This window comes from Delphinapterus leucas, chromosome 7 (assembly GCF_059928025.1).
Source record: "Delphinapterus leucas isolate spDelLeu-1000000601 "Yukka" chromosome 7, BTC_Dleu_Yukka2, whole genome shotgun sequence".
Classification (NCBI taxonomy): domain Eukaryota; kingdom Metazoa; phylum Chordata; class Mammalia; order Artiodactyla; family Monodontidae; genus Delphinapterus; species Delphinapterus leucas.
This window is the reverse complement of record NC_143135.1, coordinates 81,950,115-81,974,497: the sequence shown is the minus strand read 5'-3', so window position 1 is coordinate 81,974,497 and position 24,383 is coordinate 81,950,115. Positions and strand designations below refer to the sequence as shown.

The 24,383-nt window shown below is 36.5% G+C and overlaps 1 pseudogene; it reads right to left on the bottom strand.

Moving 5' to 3' along the window:
• Nucleotides 1-808: 808 nt before the first annotated feature.
• Nucleotides 809-2,080, bottom strand: LOC111167589 (putative G protein-coupled receptor 45; annotated as a pseudogene).
• Nucleotides 2,081-24,383: the final 22,303 nt, after the last annotated feature.

Below are 24,383 nucleotides of genomic sequence, written 5' to 3'. Positions count from 1 at the left end.
CATAGGGACAGATCAAATGAGAAGGGGGGCGCTGGGGACCAGAAGTGAGAAAGACAGAAGGGGTGGGAGCTGTCACAGCAGGCAGGGAGGTGACAAGCTTCAGGGTGAGGGGCCGGGTGGGCTGGTCCAGGGAGGAGGGTTGAGGATGTGAACTGGGGTGGTCTTATCGTTTCAGCTGAGCTGCCCCCGAACATTCTCTGGGCTTCGATCCACCAAGGCCTCCCATGTGTCACATGGGGAGCTGAAAAGCCCAGGGGCTCCTCTACTTCCCATGTGACTTTGGTTTATAGAAAGCGTGATTTGGCATCATCCGAAATGCACATCTGACCAATGTAAAGAACCTTGCAAGTTTCCACAACATATGCCACAGACACAAACGCCTCTGAAGAATGCTGGTGCCCAGTAGTGATTGATGACCCAGCGATGAACCTACTTGGATCTCTCACATCAGAACATGGCACAATGGGTGCCTCCGAGGCAGGTCTTGAGGGAACTCTTTAGACAGAGCCTTCCTCCTGCCCCGCAGCCAACCTCCCTCCCTGATCCCCTCACCTCCCTAAGGTTTGACCCAACTCCTTCATCACCCACCCCTTTCCCCTTTTTTCTTGACCATCCAGTTTCCATCAGACCCTCAGCGAGAAACAAAAATAATTCATGGTGCAAACTTGGGAGAAGAAGCTCACCTGGTAAAAAATAAGTCCCTTGGTACTTAAGAGGCCCCACCAAATGCTGACTGCACAGAAGTCCCAGGAAGCTGAGTGGGGGGCAGCAGGGGATGGGGGTGGGGGTGGGGCTAACTGCCCCTCCCCTACACAGGGTACTGGTTTTCGGTGCATGCATAGACGGTGCTCGGCTGGATTCTCCTCCGGATCTGCTCAGGCACTTTGGGGAGGATCTGGAAGGTCTGAGGCAGCAGCTCCAGACAGGCCTCACAGAACTTCTTGATTCACCAGCAGTAGATGATGGGGTTGAAGATGGACTTGAGGTAGCTGAGCTCTAGGACGCAGAGGCTGGTGGTGTAGAATGAGTGTCCGCAGTAGAACCTCCAGCTGAACACGGGACAGCAGGCTGTAGACAGAGTGCGGCAGCCAGCACAGCGAGAAGCCCACGAAGACGATCAGGATGGTGGTGAAGGCGTTGGTTTTGAAGCTCAGGCCCAGGCTGACCTGCTGCTGCCGCTGGAGCCGCCGCAGGCCAGTGCGGGTCGGCAGCTGCAGGTCCAGGCTGTTGGACTTGTTGTGTACGTGCACGGCGTCCTTGCACACTGTGTGCAGTATGCCCAGGTAGGAGCTGAGCATCACGGCAAAGGTCGTGAAGAAGGCGGCCCCCACCAGCGTCAGCACTTAGGCGCGGCCGGCAAGCAACTCGGTGTAACCCAGCATGCATTGTGGGGCCCGCGCTGGCACCTCCACCTGCAGCCAGTCGCCCAGCGACAGGGTTGAGACACAGAAGTACAGAGCCCAGGACATGGCAGTGATCACCTTGGCCCTGTGGGGGTTCAGCCTTTCCTGACGCTGGACGATGATGAGGAAGTGGTCCACGCTGATGATGAGTAAGATGGCCACACCCTCCAGGACGAAGGACCAGTAGAGCGCAGCCGAGAGACTGCAGAAGGAGTCCCCGAAGTGCCAGGAGACAGTGATAAGGGTTACGATGGTGAAGGGCATGAAGCACAAGGACAGTATGATGTACGAGAAGGCCAGTGTGGCCAGCAGCAGGGTGATGGTGGAGCGCATGGCCGGCCTCTGGTACACGATGATGCAGACCACGGCGTTGCTGAGGAACCCCACCACGATCATCAGCATCATGAGGACTGCCAGGGATATCCTGAGGGGCGCAGGTGAAGGGGGTGCCCGAGAGTCTGCCGCGTGGCTCCCTTTGGGCAGCAGGTATTCGTAGGTCTCAATGGACGAGCGGTTAGAGGCCATCATGGAGGAAGTCCTGGAGCTGGGGCAGAAAGGAGAGGAAGGGGCCTCAGCGCTTCAGGGGCTGCTGCGTTCTTTCTGCTGGCTGCATTTTCCTCCCGGTTGTCTTGGATCTAGAGGGCACTGCAAGGGCTGGGAGGAGCCTCCCTCTTTGGGAGCAACTGGCTGGGATTTGCGATTCATCACAGCCTCATCATCTCCGTGACAATGACTGTGTCCGCAGCTTTCTACTTGGATGCTCTCACCGGCCTGTTGCAAAGAAGCATGAAAGAGAAAGGGGTTAGATCTTCCAAGCATGGGTTGAATAGAGCAGTTTTTACCTTTTACAGGTATTTTAAACATCAGAGTGGAGCTGACTCACTTATTTACCACGTGGGGAAAAGGCTTGGTCTTCACAAATACGACGAGCCTTGTCATGTAACCCAGGAAACCTGATCAGACCTACCTTGTGGGGGACCAGAATTTGTAATCAACATTTCCATAATCAGCATGTATTTTATAACTTGAATTACAAGCATCCTGATCCAGTGAAGCTTTGGATGAGGCAACCCCCAGTAGAGAGCCAGCTCCATGAGGGCAGGGTTTTGTCTGTGTGGTTTGCTGTGTCCCCAGCAGAGAAGATGTTCAACAGAAATTCTGTTGAATGAATAAATGGTAGTTGATGCCGCTGCTATTTGTTTAAGTGTGGAGTCACATGCAGTTTTAAGAAATAATCCAGCAAGATCCCATGTACCTTTCCCCCAATTTCCCTTAATGGTAACACTTTGGACAACTGTAGTGCTGCTAGAATGTTACTTTTGGAAACACTGATGAAAAGGAAGACACTATCCCCCCAGATAAACTCTTTTAAAGGATGCTGTTGGGGCTTCCCTGGTGGCGCAGTGGTTAAGAATCCGCCTGCCAATACAGGGGACGTGGATTTGAGCCTTGGTCCAGGAAGATCCTACATGCTGCACAGCAACGAAGCCCGTGTGCCACAACTACTGAGCCCACGTGCCACAGCTACTGAAGCCCACACGCCTAGACCCCATGCTCCGCAACAAGAGAAGCCACCACAATGAAAAGCCTGCACACCGCAATGAAGAGTAGCCCCTGTTTGCTTCAACTAGAGAAAAGCCCACGCACAGCAAGGAAGATCAAACACAGACAAAAAAAAAAGAAAAAAAAGTTGCTTTGTCAGCACCAGTGTCCTCATGGTAGAACAAGCTTCCAAAAATGTCTGCCACTAGTGTTTATGTCTCCAGTGGGAGTCCTAGTAGCTTCTTGCCTCTCCAAGTCGTTCTCCAAGGTCAACAAATGGGTCTGACCCAGACTCCTTTCAAATTATTTCCTCTGTGCTGGGATTCAGAGCATGTGAGATTTTATGCATGCCTTTTAAAAGCAGAATGTGTGTGTCATATAGTCCTCTGTCTCTCCCACATGCAAGCCCCACTGTCTTTTAAAGCCAAATGTTCTAGGGGCTCTTCTTTCCTGTGCAGGAACCCTGGACTGGGGAGCCTGATGTGGGGTTGAGACTCACCATTCCTTGTGAAGAACCTCTGCAATTGTGATTCCTCTCATTTAAGCATTGCCTATCCAGGGGTGTGGGTCGTCTTCTCCCACACTTCTAGTTGTGGTTCCTCTTTTATATCTTTGGCTGCGGAAAATCTTTTCTGCTAGTCTTCAGCTTGTTTTCGTGGATAGTTGCTTTGTAAATACTTGTAATTTTGGTGTGCATCCATTGTAAGAAGGGAACATTTTCTTTTGCTTGGATTTTCAGTTGCTTGAAAAAATAAGACAATACAATATCATTTTTTTCTATAAAAATTGAGAAAAATCAAATGCATAGATATGTTCAACTTTAGAAAAGTAGGTATTTGGTAAAAGATACTTAATAATTGTTGTATTACCCTCACACACACAGACAAACATAATTTAACTGCATATGCATACTACATTTACTTTTCCATTCCTATTTATTTCATGTAGATCACACATTTTGTAAATTAGCATAGGTCATACCAAATGGCTCACTTTTTCTATTGCCCTATACATTTTCTGTACAAAGCATCTAACTGTAATGTTGCTTATTTAATAATTTGAAATTCAATACTGGCAAAGTCAAGAATTTATGCTGATAATAAATCAATTTCTCTGAGGGGTGTGGAGTTGGGTTCTTGCTTTCCGTTCCTGGAAGGAAACGTTTAAATACTGACAACTGTTACTTTAAACCCACCTTGGTATTACAGGGGCTTGAGTCTAACCTCCCTTTAAATGCATACAAGTTTTCAGAGAATTCAACCTAAGCACTCAAAAGGAAAGGAAAACTGGCTCAACTTTGTTCCATTTTCCTTCAGATAATGGATAGGAGAATGTGAAAGAGAAGCCATTTAGCCTTAAGTACACATTATATGGTATTTTCAAGGATGTAACAGTCCTTAGTTCTTGGGCAAAAAATCTTAAGTCTCAAGAGAAGTAAAACATTGACTTGTGAAGAGTTAGGAATTATATACACTAAAACCAAAACTTTTATTTATCTAGAAAGAAAGTTGACAAATACTATAACATAACACATGATCTTACAGATTTTGAAATTTTTAAATGTGGCATTACTATTAAATAAATCATGTGGAAAGCAACTATATTGACAACAACAGCAAAAATTTGTATTTTGTACATCCTGCTGACAGTTGATAGCATGACTGAATTGATCAAAATCTATTAATTATTTCTTTCAACCTTCAAAATCTCTCCTTGCCTAAAACTGATGAAATCACAACATCATTAATCCAAATAAGTGATTATAATTATCAAATTAATTATTCCTATACTATCAAGTTCTGGTTATTTTGATCGGTTTAAGTACTATGATCTGAAGACTGATTTCTGAATACTAAACATATATTTAGGGGCTTTTACTTTGATTCCTGGTAAAGCTTTGCATATTTGATAATAACAATGACAGATTACATTTGAATTTGAACCCAATACACAGATTTTATTGTTTCTGTATTTCAGATAGTCAAAAATCAATTACCTTGACAATAGTGCTTATTTCATATGTACAAAAAGTATTTTAAGATTAGACAAGGAATGTTTCTTTTTCTTCTTCTAATATTAATATTATTACTACTACTACTACTTAGGACTGGCTTGCCTCACCTATATAGAGAGTAAAGGAATAGTTTATTATAAGACCATCTGGTGTCAATATGAATGAATTGAAATTAACAGGTAGATAACCCTCTTCATTTTTAAAGAAAAGTGTTATTTCTCAAGTGTTAGTGTGATTATATTTTCTGTCTTCCAAGACTTCACAAAATGAATTGCTGCTGAAATTTCTATGACATCTGTCCTTTTCTTAAGAAGAAGAAGCCTATATCAGTCAGGACAGCTGATTTGGTTGGATCCCATTTCCACCACAGAGAGGGGGAAGCTTTTTACTAGGCATTGTGCTGTGTTACATATAACAAAACTCTTTGAGAGAGTTGCCTATACCCCATTTCTTCTCCTTCCATTCACTTTTGAACCCACTTCAATTAGGTTTTCATGCCCATTCTTCTATTTGTTCTTCTCAAAGTAACAAATAACTTGCACATTGCTAAATACATTAACCAATTCCCAGTGCTCAGTGTATTTGATCAACAGTGTGTTAATCAATCTAATTCTTTTTAAAATTTTTAATTTTATATTGGAGTATAGTTAACTAACAATATTGTGTTAGTTTCAGGTGTACAGCAAAGTGATTCAGTTATACATATACATGTACATATTCTTTTTCAAATTACTTTCACATTTAGGTTATTACAGAGTATTTAGCAGACTTCCCTGTGCTATACAGTGGGTCCTTCCTGGTTATCTGTTTTAAATAGAGCAGTGTGTATATGTCAATCCCAAACTCCCAATCTATCCCTCTCCCCTACCTTTCCCCTCTGGTAACCATAAATTCATCCTCTAAGTCTGTGAGTCTGTTTGTTTTGTAAATCAGTTCATTTGTATCATTATTTTTAGATTTTGCATGTAAGTGATATCATACGATATTTGTCTTTCTGTGTCTGACTTACTTCACTTAGTATGATAATATCTAGGTCCATTCATGTTGCTGCAAATGGCATTATTTTATTCTTTTTAATGGCTGATTAATATTCCATTATATACAGGTACCACATCTTTATCCATTCCTCTGTTGATAGACATGTAGGTTGCTTCCATGTCTTGGCTATTACAAACAGTGCTGAAATGAATATTGCTGTGTGTGTATACTTTTGAACCATGTTTTTCTTGAAATATATGTCCAGGAGTGGAATTGCTGGATCATATGCTAGCTCTATTATTAGTTTTTTAAGAAATCTCCATACTGTTTTCCATAGTGGCTGTACCCATTTAATACTTTCCCACCAACAGTGTGGGAGGCTTCCCTTTTCTCCACACCCTGTCCAGAATTTACTGTTTGTAGATATTTGGTAATGGCCATTCTGACTGGTGTGTGGTGATATCTCACTGAAGTTTTGATTTGCATTTCTCTAATAATTAGCAGTGTCGAGCATCTTTTCATTTTCTTCTTGGCCATCTGTATGTCTTTGGAGAAATGTCTATTTAGGTCTTTTGCCCATTTATTGATTGTATTGCTTGTTTATTTTATATTAAGTCACACGAGTTGTTTGTAATTTTTTGATATTAATCTCTTGTCTGTTGCTTCATTTGCAAATATTTTTTCCCATTCTGTGGGTTGTCTTTCATTTTATTTATGGTTTCCTTTGCTGTGCAAAACTTTTTGAGTTTAATTAGGTCCAATTTGTTTATTTTTGTTTTTATTTCCATTACTCTAAGAGGTGGATATAAAAGATCTTATTTCAATTTATTTCAGAGAGTGTTATGCCTATGTTTTCCACTGAGAGTTTTATAGTATCTGGTCTTACATTTAGGTCTTTAATCCATTTTTAGTTTATTTTTGTGTATGGTATTAAAGAATGTTCTAATTTCATTTCTTACATGGAGATGTCCACTTTTCCTAGCTCTGCTTACTGAAAAGACTGCCTTTCCTCCATTGTCTTGCCTCCTTTGTTGTAGATTAATTGACTTTAAGCACTTGGGTTTATTTTTGGGCATTTTATCCAGTTCCATTGACCTATACTTCTGTTTTTGTGCCAGTACCATAGTGTTTTGATTACTGTAACTTTGTAGTACAATCTGAAGTTAAAGAGCTTGATTCCTCCAGCTTCGTTTTTCTTTCTTAGGATTGCTTTAGATATTTAGGGTCTTTTGTGTCTTCATACAAATTTTAATATTTTTTTATAGTTCTGAGAAATATGCCATTGGTAATTTGATAGATATTGCATTGAATCTGTAGATTGCCTTGGATTGTATAGTCATTTTGACAATATTTATTCTGCCAATCTAAGAACATGGTATATCTTAACATCTGTTTCTGCCGTCTTCAGGTTTTTTCATCAGCATATTATAGATTTTGGAGTACAGGTCTTTTGTCCCATTGGTAGGTTTATTCCCAGGTATTTTATTCTTTTTAATGTGATGGTAAATGGGATTGTTTCTTTAATTTCTCTTTCTGATCTTAGCTGTATGTTTGTCATATATGGCATTTATTATGTTGAAGTATGTTCCCTCTATGCCCACTTTCTTGAGAGCTATTATCATAAATGGGTGTTGAATTTTTGTCAAAAGATTTTTCTGCATCTATTGAGATGATCATAAGGTTTTTTATTCTTCAATTTGTTGAGGTGGTGTATCACACTGATTAATTTGTGGATATTGAAAAATTCTTGCATCCCAGGGATAAATACCACTTGATCATGTTATATGATCCTTTACATGTATTGTTGGATCCAGATTTCTAGTATTTTGCTGAGGATTTTTGTGTTGATGTTCATCAGTGATATTGGGCTATAATTTTCTTTTCTTGTAATATCTTTGTCTGGTTTAGGTATCAGGGAGATGGTGGCCTCATAGAATGAATTTGGGAATGTTCCTTCCTCTGAAATTTTTGGGATAGTTTCAAAGGATAGGTGTTATCTCTTCTCTAAATGTTGGTTAGAATCCACCTGTGAAAACATCTGGTCCTGGACTTTTATTTACTGGAAGTTATTTAATCACAGTTTCAATTTCAGTACTTGTGATTATTCTCTTCATATTTTTCTATTTCTTCCTGGTTCAGTCTCAGAAGTTAGTACCTTTCTAAGGATTTGTCTATTTTTTCTCAGTTGTCCATTTTGTTGGTGTATAGTTTCTGGTAGTAGTCTCTTATGATCCTTTTTATGTCTGTGGTGTCCAGTGTAACTTCCTCTTTTTCATTTCTAATTTCATTGATTTGAGTCCTCTCCCCCACACCTTTTTTTTTTTTTGATGAGTCTGGCTAAAGGTTTATTGATTTTGTTTTTCTTTTCAAAGAACCAGCTTTTAGTCTCATTGATCTTTTCTGTTGTTTGCTTTCTTTCTATTTCACTTATTTCAGCTGTGATCCTTATGATTTTTTTCCTTCTACTAACTTTGGGTTTTCTTTGTTCTTCTTTCTCTAGTTCCTTTAGGTGTGAGTTTAGATTGTTTACTTGTGATTTTTCTTGTTTCCTAAGGTAAGATTTTATTGCTATAAACTTTTGTCTTAGTACTTCTTTTGCTGTGTCCCATAGGTTTGGATCATCATGCTTTCTTTCTCATTTGATTTCCTCTTTGATTACTTCAGTGATCCATTTGTTGTTTAGTAACATATTGTTTAGCCTCCATATGTTTGTTTTTTTACAGTTTTTATTTTCTTGTAGTTGATTTCTAATTTCACAGAGTTGTGGTCAGAAAAATTGCTTGATATGATTTCAATTTTCTTAAATTTGCCGAGTCTGGCTTTGTGATTAATCCTGCAGAATGTTCCATGTGCCCTTGAGAAGAATGCATATTCTGCTGCTTTGGGATGGAATGCTCTATAACCATCAATTAAGTCCATCTGGTCTAATGTGTCATTTAAGACCTGTGTTTCCTTATTGCTTTTCTGTCTTGAATATCTGTCCATTGATGAAAGTGGGGTGTTAAAGTCTCCCACTGTTATTGTGTTACTGTTAATTTCCCCTTTTACGTCTGTTAGCATTTGCCTCATATATTGAAGTGCTCTTACTTTGGATGCATATTCACAATCGTTATGTCTTCTTCCTGGAATGATCCCTTGATCATTATGTAGTGTCTTTCTTTGTCTCTTATAACAGTCTTTATTTTAAAGTCTATTTTGTCTGATATGAGTATTGCTAGTCCTGCTTTCTTTGATTTCCATTTGCGTGGGATAAATTTTTCCATCCCTGCACTTTCAGTCTGTATCTGAAGTGGATGTCTTGTGACTGCTTATATACAGGTCTTGTTTTTGCATGCTTTCAGCCAGTCTGGATCTTTTGTTTGAGCATTTAATTCATTTGCATTTAAGATACTTATCAATATGTATGTTCTTATTGCCATTTTGTTAATTGTTTCGGATTTGCTTTGTAGTTTTTTTTTTTTTCTTCCTCTTCTGTTCTCTTATCTTGTGATTTGGTGACTAACTTGTGTTTGAATTTCTTTTTTTTTTTAATTTGTTTTATTTTTTATTTTATTTTATTATTTTTTTTTGAGGTATGCAGGCCTCTCACTGTTGTGGCCTCTCCTGTGTGGAGCACAGGATCTGGATGTGCAGGCTCAGCGGCCATGGCTCATGGGCCCAGCTGCTCCGTGGCATGTGGGATCTTCCCGGATTGGGGCACAAACCCGTGTCCCCTGCATCGGCAGGCGGACTCTCAACCACTGTGCCACCAGGGAAGCCCTAATTTGTTTTATTTTATTTTTTGGATGTGCCAAAAGGCTTGCAGGATCTTAGTTCCCTGACCAGGGATTGTACCTGGACCCACGGCAGAGAAAGCACCAAGTTGTAATCACTGGACCACCAGAGAATTCCCATGTTTGGATTTCTTTCTTTTTTTTTTTTTTTAATGTGTGTATCTATTGTAGATTTTGAGTTTGCTGTTAGCATGAGGTTTTAATATATTAGTCTATATATAAATAAGATTGTTTTAAGTTGCTGGTCTTTTAAACTCGAATCCATTTCCAATATCCTGCTTTTATGCTCTCTTCTTCTCATAGTTCTTAGTTTTGATATCATATTTTTGTGCAGATGATTTACAGCATGTTTGCCTTTACTGGTGAGCTTTTCCATTTGTAATTTCTTATTTCTAGTTGTGGCCTTTTTTTCTACCTAGAGAAGTACCTTTAGCATTTGTTGCAAAGTTGTTCTGGTGGTGCTGAATTCTCTTAGCTTTTGATTGATTGTAAAACTTTTGATTTCTCTCTAAAATCTGAATGAGAACATTGCTGGGTAGAGTATTCTAGCTTGTAGGTTTTTCCATTTCATCACTATAAATATATCATTCCACTCTCTTTCGGCCTGCAGAATTTCTGCTGAGAAATCAGCTGAAAACCTTATGGAAATTCCCTTGAATGTTATTTGTTGCTTTTGCCTTGTTGCTTTTAATACATTTTTCTTTGTCATTAATTTTTGTCAATTTGATTACTATCTGTCTCCATAGAATAGAATAGAATAGAATAGAATAGAATAGAATAGAATATTAATGTTGCTGCATTTAATGTTGTCCCTGAGGTCTTTGATACTGTCCTCATTTCTTTTCATTCTTTTTTTTAAATTCTGTTCCACGTCAGTGATTTATAACATTCTGTCTTCCAGCTCACTTATCCATTCTTCTGCCTCATTTATTCTGCTATTATTTCATTCTAGTGCATTTTTCATTTCAGTTATTGTATTGTTCATCTCTGTTTGTTCTTTAGTTCTTCTAGGTCCTTGTTAAACATTTTTTGTATATCTCAACCTGTGTCTCCATTCTTTTTCTGAGATCTTGGATCATCTTTACTATCATTATTCTGAATTCTTTTTCAGGTAGATTGCATATCTCCACTTCACTTAGTTGTTCTTCTGAGGTTTTATCTTGTTCCTTCATCTGGGACATATTCCTCTCCTGTCTCATTTTTTCTAACTTTCTATGATTGCATTTTCTGTCTGCAGGCTGCAGTGTTGTAGTTCTTCTTGCTTCTGTTGTCTTCCCCCAGTGGATGAGGCTGTCTAAGAGGCTTGTGCAGGCTTCCTAGTGGGAGCAACTGGTTCCTGCCCCCTGGTGGGTGGGAGTATGTCTTTTTCCTTTGGGCAGGGTCATGTTGGGGCATGTATTTATGAGGCAGCTGGTTTTCAGGAAGACTTTAAGAAGCCTGCCTGCTGTGTTCCCTCCCTGTTTATTTTTTGGCCTGAGGCATACCAGCACTGGAGCCTACAGGCTGTTGGGTGGGGCCAGGTTTTAGTGAGAAAATGGCAGCCTCCAAGAGGGCTCAAGCCAATGAGTACTCCCCAGAACTAATATAACCTGTGTCTTTGTTTCCACTGTGAAGCACAGCCATCCCCTGCTACCATGGGAGACCCTCCAATACTGGCAGGTAAGTCTGGCCCAGTCTTTTGAGGTCACCACTTTTTCCCCATTGGTCCTGGTATGCTTGTGAGCCTATGTGCATCCTCTGAGAGTGGAGTTTCTGTTTCTCTCAGTCCTGTGGAATTACTGTGATCAAACACTGCTGGCCTTCAAAGCCAGGTTCTCTGGGGGCTCCTCCTCCCCTTGCCCAACATTGAGGTTGGGGTGCCTGATGTGGGTCTCAGAACTTTCACTCCTGTGGAAGAACTTCTGTGGTATAATTATTTTCCAGTTTGTGGGTTGTCCACCTGGCATGTATGGGATTTGATTTTATGGTGATTGTGCCTCTCTAATAGTCTTATTGTGGATTCTTTGTCTTTGGATGTAGGATATCTTTTTTGGTAGGTTCCAGCATTTTTTGTCGATGGTTGTTCAGCAGTTAGTTGCAATTTTGGAGTTTCCATAAGATGAGGTGAGCTCATGTTCTTCTACTTTGTCATCTTCAATCTTTAATTCTTGAAGCATTTATTTTACTTGGCATCCAGGATACCAATCTTTGTTCTCCTACATTATTGACAATATTATTGCAGATTCTCTTCCTGATTTATCCAGACCTCTAAATCAGGAGTGCACAAAGCATCAGACTTCTATGCTTTTTTTCTATGCTTTCACTTTCTTGTTGATCTAATACAGACTTGTCTTTAACTAGTGGCTTTAGACTGATGATGCCCACATTTACACACCAACAATCCCTATGGTAAATTAAATTATTATTCCCATCTTCTCTAGATCAGAATTAAATATCTCCCCTCCAAAAATGTCAGATTTAACAATGTGACTCAATTTGGTCAATAAAGTGAGAATGGAAATTATATTGTTCACCTGTAGGAGAAGATTTATGAGCCAAAGTGTGATTCATCATGTTGCCTTTTCTTTCTGCTGTGGACTGGTAAAGTGTTAACATATCTATTTTGTCGGACCAGGTCTCAGAATCAAGGTAACTTGGAGCAACTCCTCAGCAGCCCCAAGGTAACCATGGAGCATGAGTGGAAAAAATGTTTCCTGTAGGCCACCAACATTTGGGTGTCATTTGTTACTGTTGCATAATGAAGTACTTTGTCCGATACAAACCCGTCTTTTTCCTCAGATCTCATACACTTACTCTTTATTGAACTCCTGTATGTTGGTATCTAACATGTCATAAATAAACTGATCATTTACCTCCAAATATTTTCCTCCTACAGTTGTCTTTATCTCACCAAATTGCAATTCTATCCCTTCTGCTGATCAGACATTGACTTCTCTCTTATCTCACAGTCCCTAATCAATCCATTGACAGGTCCTGCAAACTTCAAAATTAGCTGTAGTTATATCTATAAATATATGACTGCTTTTAACCATTTCCCCTCTAAAACATTTAACCATCATCTTTCATTTGAACCAACTGCAATAACCTCCTAAACAGTCTCTCTGTCTCTACTTTGGCTTTTTATATTCTATTATTTCTACTGCAGCCTGAGTGATTAAATTTTTTGGTCAAATATCTCCACTGGCTTTCCATTTCACTCAGATAAAGAAATATTTTTACCATTGCTTAGAGCACCCTTATAATCTACTCTCTGAATTTACCTTCTCCCACTCTCTTCCCTCCTCACTTTATTTCAGTCACATGAGCCTCCCTCCTTGTGGTTCTTCAAACATACTAAACACAGTCTTTCCTCAGGGCCTTTACATTGCTGTTCCTTATGTCTTGTATCTTTTCCCCGATACCATGAAGGTTAAGTCTCTTACTGTCCTCACATCTTTTCTTGAAATATCACTGAATTCATGAGGCCATCCTTAATGATTGTATATAAATCTCAACACTGACTATCCCAAGCTGCTCCTCAACTCTTCTAAATACATTTTTCATAATTTTTCTCCAAGGTACATAACATCATATGACATATTACATATACACTAGTTTATTGCCCCCCCACATAAATATAAGCTGTATTACAGCCAAGATTTTATCAGTTTTCTTCACAGCTGTATCATTTGTACCCAGATCAGAGTCTGTCATATATAATGTGCTCAATAATATAAAAAGAACTGAAAGGTCCTGGCTCTCCCTTTACCTTTGTGACCTTGGACAAGTTAATGACCTCTGTGCCTTAGATGCTTTTTAATATCTGAGACCAATTTGAACCTATCTCATATGGTTTGTGTGAGGATTTTAAAAGAGAAAATATAGATATAGCACTTAGAGCAATGTCTGGCACATAGTAAGTAATCATCAACATTAGCAAAAAAAAAAAAAAAAAAAAGGAGGTGATGTATAACTTATTATACAAACTGGGAGTATATTCTATACCAGAAACACATGGTTTCAAATCCTTACTCTGTTATTGAAAGCTGGGTTGACCAACATAAACCTCACCTTCTATGCTTCATTGTTCTTATCTATAAGTTGATGATAACAGAATTTATAAAATTAGAGATAATGTATTGGTAATGTCCAGACTGTGTCTTAATTATAGTAGCCATACATATAGTTACCATTATAATAGAAACAATTTATTGAGTGATTGATCTGTACCAGGAAATGAGTACTTGGACAATCTTATAATGTAGCCATTGTTATTTTCTCACTTTTCCAAATAAAGAAATTAAGTTGTTGAGAGTTTTGGGAACTTTATCAGAACTTATAGCTAATAAGTGGAGGGGCTGGAATTTGAACTCAATTTTTGTTCTTGAACTCTAGCCTACCCTTCTTTATTTATATATTGACTTACTAATTAATAAACATAAGTGTTAATCCTCAAAGAATTTAATACCTATCTTGTAGGCTAGTGGTTCACATATAAATATAGTAGAGTAGACACTGATACAGGATGTAAGTAAGAACTGGAGCCAATATTAAAAGCTTCTTGTGAAACATTTGAAATTATTACACCCTGAATATTATTAACAGTAGGAATTCACATCAAAGAGGGAGAAATGAAGGACGTTTTCAAGAGGAAAAATAACTTTACCTGTGTGTTGACATAAGTAAGACTGAGGAGGACTCTATTCTGATTGGCCAATAACATCGCATTTTATTATTTCTGAATTTTCCACCCCCCTCTGTAGAAGGATGGTCCTCTGAGGCTTCTTTAGCTACTTGAGAAGCATAGTTGTACTTTAGGTTTGGTCTTGTTATATGTCTGTTCCAGAAAAGAGGCCAAGAATGTTCTTCTGGGCAGATTTGTAATAATAAATATGAAAAGATAAGCAGTTTGTCTTACTTCTTAAGCTTATAAAAAGTCTATTAATTTATTTAAAAAGTTTAGTTTTCATAAACAAGGAAAAAAAGGAAATAATAATTAGGAAAATAACAATTATCTCACTTAATCCTCAGAAAGCTATTTAAGGTAAATGATACTATTGCTATTTTATACATGAAAGAACTGATGTTTAGAGAAACAAATAAGTTGTTCAAAGTCATGTAGCTTTGACAAATACTGAGTGTCACAGTAGTGTAGGCCTCTGAACAAGCACTCTTTTCTCCTCTTAGACTCTTCATTATGCTAAATACACCTTAATGAGATTGAGGAGGGGGAATGAAATGTAGAGCAAACATTTCCAAGTTTTAGATCTTAAAGTTTAGCTGCCATTTTAACTCATCTCTTTAAAACCTATATTAACTTTAAACTCTGAAGCTCTGTTAGAAAACAAAAAAAGATTCATAACATATTTCAACACTTTGGAAAATTTACAGTGAAAAGTTTCAGAAACTTAAAAAGGATTTGAGACCAGTGAGATCTATATCTGTATCTATATCCATATCAATATTCATACCTATGTCTGTATCTACAACTGTATCTATCAATTCACCAATGAATCTATTAACCAGTCTCTATCAGATAAGAGGATTCTTCCAATATATCACTATGCCTTTTTTCTGATGTTGAAATAAATGACTATGTGCTTACCAACATACCTTTAAAAACTAGAAACTATGATCCATATCTGGTGCACGCAGTTTTCCTAGAGCATAGAATACTTTTTACTGTGTAGACTAAATGTAAAATAAGGCTCAATGAAAGGCAGAAGAAAATCAGAGATGAACATTCAGCTATTGGTAAATATTGTTGCTCTCTTTCCTGATAAAACCTGCAAAATATTTTGTAGGGAGGTTGCTTGGGCTCTTTGGGTAGGGGGTTTCCCCAGAGTGTTGAAAAAGAGATAATGAAGGAAAGGAAATGCCGAACTACAATCAGAGAAAAGGGTTAAAAGACTTTCTCATGCAGGTGAAACTAGCTCCGTACAATGTACCTGCAAGTTAATAAAGTGATGCTCCATGTTCACACTTTTGCCCTCTTTTTCCTGGAGGGTTGCAGAAAAAAGTCTTCCCTAACTACACAGACGTATCATGGCATAAGATTGGTCCAAAGACAGTACTGTCAGATTTCTCTCAGCAATCTGAGCCTGAATCATATTCTCACTGTCTGTTTGAATTTGTGTTCCAAAAGAGCAAGTTGTCATTGCCTGCCAGAAGCAAGCCTGTCCTGTCTGCCTCTGTTGTTTCCTAGTATGGTTAAGACACTCTGCTAAATGCTGTTTTCAGTCGGTCTGAATGTATGTTTTCAGTTTTAGCTGCAACCCTTACACTTCTGTCCCTAAATTTTTCCATTATGTGTTCAAATACTAAGTGCTGCCCCAGTCTATACCATGTCACACATTCTTTTTAAAGATTCTTCTTGGCGACCTCATACTTGTTAGTCTTATGTAACATGCTGAGAATTTTTTCAGAGAAACAAATTGAGTAAAATCCTGGCTTAGTGTAGTTTAAGGCAGACCCAAAGGCTGGAGTAAATCATACTACATATATATATATATATATATATATATATATATATATATATATATATATATCATATATATATATGTATATATATGTATATATATGTATATTTTTAAATACATCTTTTTCTCTCTTTTTTCACAATGTTATATAGAATGTGGCTGCTTGGTTATTTCGTCTGGAGGCACAGCTCTTGTCAGGCCACGGTCCTACTCAGGAACCTCAGTGACTCTACATTGCCTACTGAAAAGAGAAATACTATGTCGTGTAGTCGAAGGCATGCTAAGGACTTTAGACAACTCATTTAATCCTCATACACTTGCTACTCTATTTTACCAATGGGATGGATTTTACGTGAGCTTTAAGTAGATGGACCACAATCTCAGCTTTCTGGTGCCCTTTGCAGCATCAATGTTATATCTCTCTGCTCCTTCATGGACTCTCCCTTCTAGCCAAAACAATCCTCCATTGACTTTATATTTTTCATATAACTGAGCTTTGGCTTATATGGTTCCTCCCCCTGTCCCAAGCAATATCCTTCTTCTTTTACTGCACATTCAGATCCTACAATCCTAGCACCTCCCATTTTGTCCAGGTAGCTTTCTCTTATTCCTCTACTACTTACTATGGTCCTTCTCCAAGCATGCTATGATAACGTTTTCTTCTGAATGATCAAAATAACGTATGTGAAATTCTTCAACACACTTTCTACCTGTGTATTTTATCATATGCATTTTACTTCTTTCTATAATACTCTAAGATCCTATGAAAATGGAAGCTTCCATAATTTCTTATGCCATGATTTTATTAAAGGATTAATAGGTCAAAGGCTCTAATATCCAGGTTTTTTTAATGTGAAAATTTAAAAGTCTAAATTTTACTCTAACTCCTATTTCTAATTAAATTTGTATCTTTCTTTTTTTGCTCTGAGCATTCATTTATATTGCTTAACTTGAATTTAGCTTATAAATGAGATGGAACCTCAGCGTTAAAGGAGATCAAAGGAAGAGGTGAAGATGAAGAGCAGCAACAACAAAGAAGGGATGAAGATAAAATAGTGTGTTTTGAGTATACAGTGACATTACAGAAACGGTAGTCTCATTAGTTTATCTGCTTTGCTTATAAGAAAACTAGTAGTGCCATTTTTTAAATAATCAGAATTTCTTCAACCCCAAACACTCATAGGAAAAGTGAAAATAGTTGCTTAGACAAATACAATTGACTAGTCTAAGTAAATGTACGTATATGTCATACAGAAGAATGAGATCAAAATTCGTATCAAATTTTTATAGATGAAGAAGCTGAGGTTGAGAGGTTTTTTACTTGCCTAGTGTCATATAGGATCTAGAAGACAAAGCCAAAATAACAAGACTTCTTTATCTTGAAATCTCATGCAACATAGCTTGGCTTCACAGACTTTAGTAGACCTGGATGGGGCTACCAAATCCTATATCGTTGAGTCTATCTGATTTGCATCAATCATCCTAATGCACTAATCCCTACTACTTGCTGCTTTCAGCATATCCTACAAGTATAGTGCTCCCAAGTTGTTTTGGACACCTTTGCAAGCACCACCACTCCAAATTCACACCATGGCATTGAGAAAGGAATGCTCTCCTTCCCAAGAAGTTTTGCATTTTGAAAGGCTAGATCCATGTTAGAATGAATATTAACATTGGTCAAATGATTTTATAGAACTAGAAGACTTCTTGGGAAATTTTAATCTAGAATGAGCATTTATGGTACAAAACAGAACTCTTAAGAGTATCCTTAGACATTCTTTCAGACAAATCAAAATAATGGTGTCACTATTTAAAACACACTTGCTCAACTATGTATGAGTACCCTGCCTTTGATTTTAGATATTTTGAAGCAAGAAAATTTGAAAAATTGATGGTAATAAAAGCTTTCATACCTTTCATTGGACACAGTTTAAATATAACCTATATCCTCAATGTAGTGAACTTGAATGTGGTAGTTGCTTAAATTCCAGAATAAGAGATGTTCTTTCAGTTTGCTGGTAAAGTAAATTACTGCAAATTTTAGTTTGTTCAGATTGTAAAGAGAACATGCAAATGTCTTATAAAGGATTAACTTATTTTTACTCAATTGTTCATACACGTAGGGTTTTTGGCACAGTTCATGTAATGAAAAACAATAGTTCTTATTGTTGCCAGCACTGTAATAATTAAATACTTTTTTTCTGCATAAAAATGGAACACTTTGAAATTAGTGTGAAGACTAGGGTAAGATAAATCTCAGACAAAATGTCAGTTTAGAAAAATGATGAGCTCTTTTATAAAATATCTAACACTTGAAGAATAGTTGACCATTAAATTATCACTTTAATTTGGTATTAATTGTGCTCTATGAAATTTTCTACTTCTGTCGTTCACACAAACCTGTTTGATTGATTTACTGAATATGGATATTTGTTTTTATTTCCCATCTTCAGTCTGATTTTTGTAGCTATTATATTTTAAATTATTGTTGGAAAAGGTAAAGCATAACCAGGAAATGTGCTGGGCTAATTCCTTGAACATCAACACATGAGACATGTTTCTTGACATGTATTTGTATGTTATACCAATATTTGAACATTTACTATTTGAAAATCATGGTTATATTTGGTGAGGACCAAAATATTTAAAAAATAAATAATGTCCCAATGGCTTGTCAGATTAGTTTCTTATTTACTCCTAAATGTTTCATATTTCTATTTGCAAACATAAATGGTATTTTTCAATTCCAATTTCCATTTCTTCAATGTTCAGATATAGAAACACAGTTGAATTTTGTGTATTGACTTCATATACTGTGACATTACTAAAGGCATTTATTAGTTCTACTTGCTTTCTTGTATATATGTTAGGATTTCCTTCATAAACAATCATGGTATCTGTGATTAAAGAGAATTTACTTCCTCCTCCCTAATCTGTAGGCCTTTTATTTCCTTTATTAGCCATTTTATTTATTTATTACATTGACTAGGTCTTCTATTTCAAAGTAGAATAAAAATGGTGTGAGCAGACATAATGTTTTCAGTCTTGGGGGATAGCATTCAGCCTTTAACAATTAATTATGATATTACCTGTAAATTTTTCATACATGCCTTTGATTAGGTTGAGGGAGTTCCCATATATTTCTCATTTGCCAATAGAGTTTTTTTTCTTTTAATCATGAATGGGTATGAATTTTGCCAACTTATCTTTTACATCTATTGAAATAAATATTTTATTTTCCTTTTCAGTTCACTAATTTGGTGAATTACATTGCTCAGTTTTCAAATGTTAAGTCAACCATACATCCTGGGATGAACCACACTTGGTAATTGTCCTTATTCTTTGTATACATTGCTGTATTCAATTTTCTAAAATTTTGTTGAGGATGTTTACATTTAAGCTAGTGAGGGAGTTTTGTGCCTAGATTTTTCCTCGTAATGCCTTTGGATTTTGTATCAAGATATTTCTGACCACATATAATAAGTTGGGAAGACTATCTTCTGGAGAATTTGTGTAAAATTGATATGATTTCTTCCATAAGTGTTTGGCAGAATCCACGGTGAACTCATCTCAGCCTAGAATTTTCACTGGGGGAATAATTTTAAACTTAGATCAAATTTGTCTAATAGCTAAAAGGATATTAAAGTTATATATTTTTTCTTGTGTGGGCTTTGGAAATTTGTATCTTGCAAGTACATATTTGTGCATATGACCTTCACTGTTGCCTTATTAACATATAATTGTTTATAATATTTTATATTAATACTTTGTTCCTTGTAGGATCTTTAGTGATTGTTCCTTCTCTAATTTGTAGCATTTCTCTTCATGTCCTTGTCAGTATGATTAGAGTTTATAAATTTTCATACTCTTTTCAAAGAACAAGTTTATGATTTCACTGGTTTTCTCTACTGTTACTGCTTTTATTTCATTCTTTGAGTCTTTTAAAAATTGTAATATTTTTCTTTCTGATTACTTTGTGTTTAAATTAGTTTTTACTCCCTAGTTTCTTAAGGTAGAAGAAATGATCACTAGTATGAGACCTTTCTTCTTTTCCAAAATATTTTAAATTATAATTTTTCCACTGCTTAACTGCATCTCACAAATATTGATATGTTGTATTTTGATTTTCATTTTATTAAGAATATTTTTAATTTTACTTATAATTTTTTCTTTAATTCATGGACTATCTTTAATCCATGTTGTGTTTATTAATTTTCAAATATTTGGGGATTTTCCAGATTTTATCTTTTTTCTTTTAGTATAATTTTACTTGATCAGAGAATATATTTTGTACAAGTTCTATCCATTTAAATTTATTAAGATTTGCTTTGTGGATCAGAATGTGGTCTATCTTGGTGAATATTCCACATTACTTGAAAAGAATGTATGTTTAATGTGGTTTTTAGGGGGAGAGTTCTCTAAATGTAAACATGTACAAGTTGGTTGATAGTATTGTTCAGGTTTTTTATATCCTTTCTGATTTTTGTCTACTTGTGTAACAATTATTGAGAAAGAAGTGTTCAAATCTCCAGTGATATTTATAGATTGACTAATACTCATCTTATGAAATTTTGCTTCATATATTTTGAAGCTCTGTTTTTCGATCAATACACAGTTGGGGTTATGTTTTCTTGATAAATTGACTCCTTTATCTTTATGAAGTTTCCCTCTTTGTCGTTGATTATATCTCTTGTTCTGTGATCAACTTTTTCTAATATTACCATAATCATTCCACTTTTTTTTAAAAAGTTTGCTTTCATAGTATTAAGGGGGCTCAGAGAAGGGTGTCGCCAAATATGCCAAAGTGGCACATTGATTATTTTGTATTAAAATTACTTGAGAAACAGCCAGTGGAAAAAAGGATACTCTGACCCTCCTCTTGGTCCCCCTGAAAGCAGAAAACAAATTTTCCATGTGAAAGGTACCCTCCCTGCATCCAGAGGTAGAAAGACATCTTTATGACCAGAGACAGGGTATTCAGTGCAAAGAAGGCTGTGTAAAAAAAGTCTGCCTAGTTTTTTTACTAATTACTACCCAAACCTAAGTTTCTTGTCTTGTCAGTTCTTTACACATTTGTTGCTTCTTTGTCTAAAAGATATATAAACAGCTTGCTTTGGTCACTTGAGTTTTATATGAGTGAGACCTCTGTGCAAATGAAATTAAATGTGTTATTTTTCCTGTTAATCTGCCTTGTGTCAATTTAATTATTAGATCACCAAAAGAACCAAGAAGGGTAAAGGGAAAATTTCCTCTCTCTGACAATATTTTTTTAATCCTTTTACTTTTAATTTCTCTGTATCTTTATATTTAAAGTAGATTTCTTATAGACAGCATATAGTAAGGTCTTGCTTTTTTATACAATCTGGCAATCTGTACATTTTAATTGGAATATTTAGACAATTTATACCTAACATAATTATAGATAGGCTGGGTTTTAAACTTACTGTCTTTAAATTTGTTTCTATTTGTCACCACCTGTTCCTTTTTATCTTTTCTTCCTATATTCTTATAAATTGTGTATTTTTTATGATTTCATACCATCTTCTAAATTGTCTTAAGAACTATACCTCTTTTTTTGTTAGCAGTTGCTTCAGGTTTTTACAGTAGTCATCTTTAACTTATCACAACATATCTTCAGATCTTATAACACTTTATATATAATACAAATACCTTATCAGAGTGTATTTCAACTTCCCTCACCATTCTTTATGCTACAGTGATCATAAATTTTGCTTCTGCTTATGTTAGAAACTCCAAAATATATTGCTATTATATTTGCATGATATACTCAATTAAAGAGATTTTAAAATAATAATAATTTTAAAATATTTGCCCATATATTTACCATTTCCAGCACTCCTCATTTCTTTGCACAAAGCCAAATTACCTTCTAGTATTATTTTTCTTTTGCCTGAAGAACTCTCTTCAACACTTTTTTTAGTGCAAGTTTGTTGATGATGAATTCTCTCAAATTTGTCTATCAGAAATGCCTTTATTTTGCTTCCTTTTTGAAAGACAGTGAGATTATTTTAGTCTGTGGATAAATTTAGGAAAAATTGACATCTTAAGAACTCCTAGGGCTTCCCTGGAGGTGCAGTGGTTGAGGATCCACCTGCCAATGCAGAGGACACGGATTCATGCCCCAGTCTTGGAAGATCCCACATGCCACAGAGCGACTGGGTCCGTGAGCCATGGCTGCTGAGCCTGCACATCCGGAGCCTGTGCTCCGCAACAGGAGAGGCCACAACAGTGAGAGGCCCGTGTACCGCAAAAAAAAAAAAAAAAAAGAACTCCTAGATACTCAATATATGATTTATTTATTCTAATAGTACATTTTTGTAGATTTTAAAAATATATACTCCAATTTTTCTTGTTGTTTATTCTTATCTTTTTTTATCTTTATGCTACTGGTGTGATTGCAATTATTTTCTTTAATTATCTGTTTTTTGGCTTCTATGAAGCTACATTTTTAATATTTATTTTTCATGTGGCCACTCTTCTCAAGGATGTGAGTGAGTCTAAGAATTGTATAAGTCATGCCACTTGATAAAAGCAGGGGAAATGACTCTCTTTCTGAAACAATTCCCATTTCTGATTGGCGCAAATCTTAGATCTCTGAGCCAGTAATGAAATAGCACTAACCAGATGTCTCCCTATTGACTGGGTAAGACTGCAGTACTTTGTGAGTTAAAATATACATGTGTCCCCAAAATATTTCTTTACTTTGTTCTATGGACTATTTTTATAAGATTTATAGGAGTTTGCTAATTTCTTGCGTGGAAGATTTGGCTTTCCAAGTTATGTTTTTTGTTTTGTTTTGTTTTGTTTTTTCTCAGTCTTCATGGATACTTCAAAGAAAATTGAGTAAGGAAAATTTATAAGCTTTTAATTAGATACACTTTTGAAGGGGAACCCAAATTACCGTTGTTAAAGTATCATTAAATTAAAAAAAGTTTCAAAGGAAAAGCGTTAGTACACTACTTTCAGGAATTGCATTCAATTAACAGTAGAATACTCTAATTCAAGTCACTTTTTTTAGGTGTTATGTATTTCATTGTGTAAAACATGCATGCTCTGGGCTCTTGCTCTTGATAAGCTCTTAGCTTTACATAAGAACACTTCCCTGAAAACCCACTGTAAAGAATATTCTACTTGTATTGCATTATTGTTTGGTCTTCATTATCATTGCATTTTTCCCTGTCTATACTCATCTAGTACACTAATTTGTCTACTTATACTTGTCATGTCTCCCGTCACTAGAATATAAGCTCCATGAGAGCAGAACCTTGTGTGTTTTTTTCATTTTTGTATTGTTAGTGCCCAAAATATTTTTGGACATGTAATAGGTATTCAATAAACAATTTTGTATGAAAATATATGCAACGAATTAACTTAATTTAAATGCTATGTTTTCCATTAAAGTACAGAAGAAAAAATCAATTTTTGCCTAGGATATTAAGATGGAGGAGCTATACTGAAAGACTTCAGAGGAAATGTATTTGAACTGGACCCTGGAGAATAATAGTAATTTACGGGTTGGAAAAGAGTGAGAACGGTAACTTCTTAGTTTGGGTTCCATAGAAACCAAGCCTAAGGCAAGGGTTGAGGTACATGTGGTTTATTAAAGGAGTACTCTTCAGGAAAATTCTTTAAGGGAATGAGTGGAGCAGACTAGGGAAAGGAAACTTGCTCATCGGGAGTGTGGTCTAAAGTAAAGTCTAGCATTAATTGACTCCACCCTTGGGAGCTCTGGAGTGTAAAGTCTCAATATGTCTCTTGATAACCAACGAGATTCTCTGGAGAAGGGTCCAGGTATAAGCTCTTATTTTCAGACATTGCAGCAACTTGAAATAACTATACCAACTGATTAAGGGGATCTGAGTGAAGTACGGACATGTCACAACTCAAATTCAGCAGCACATGCACTAACTAAATAAATAAATGATAAAGAAAACAAAATTTAGTAAAGCTGTTTTCTTTTTTGGGGAAATCAACCATTTGGGAAAAATTCTAGGTTTCATAAATAGCCCAGGAGTTTCACTCCCCTAGCTCGCATTTTAATTGAATGATTTTCAATAGCTGCTGCTCCAGAAGGCAGAAATCTTTTGAGAATCACCAAATACATATCTAATCATAACAAATGCTACTCTTCTGAGTTATGATTGTCACTTTAAAATTACAATTTTAAGTCTCCATAAGTAGATTTTTATTTAAA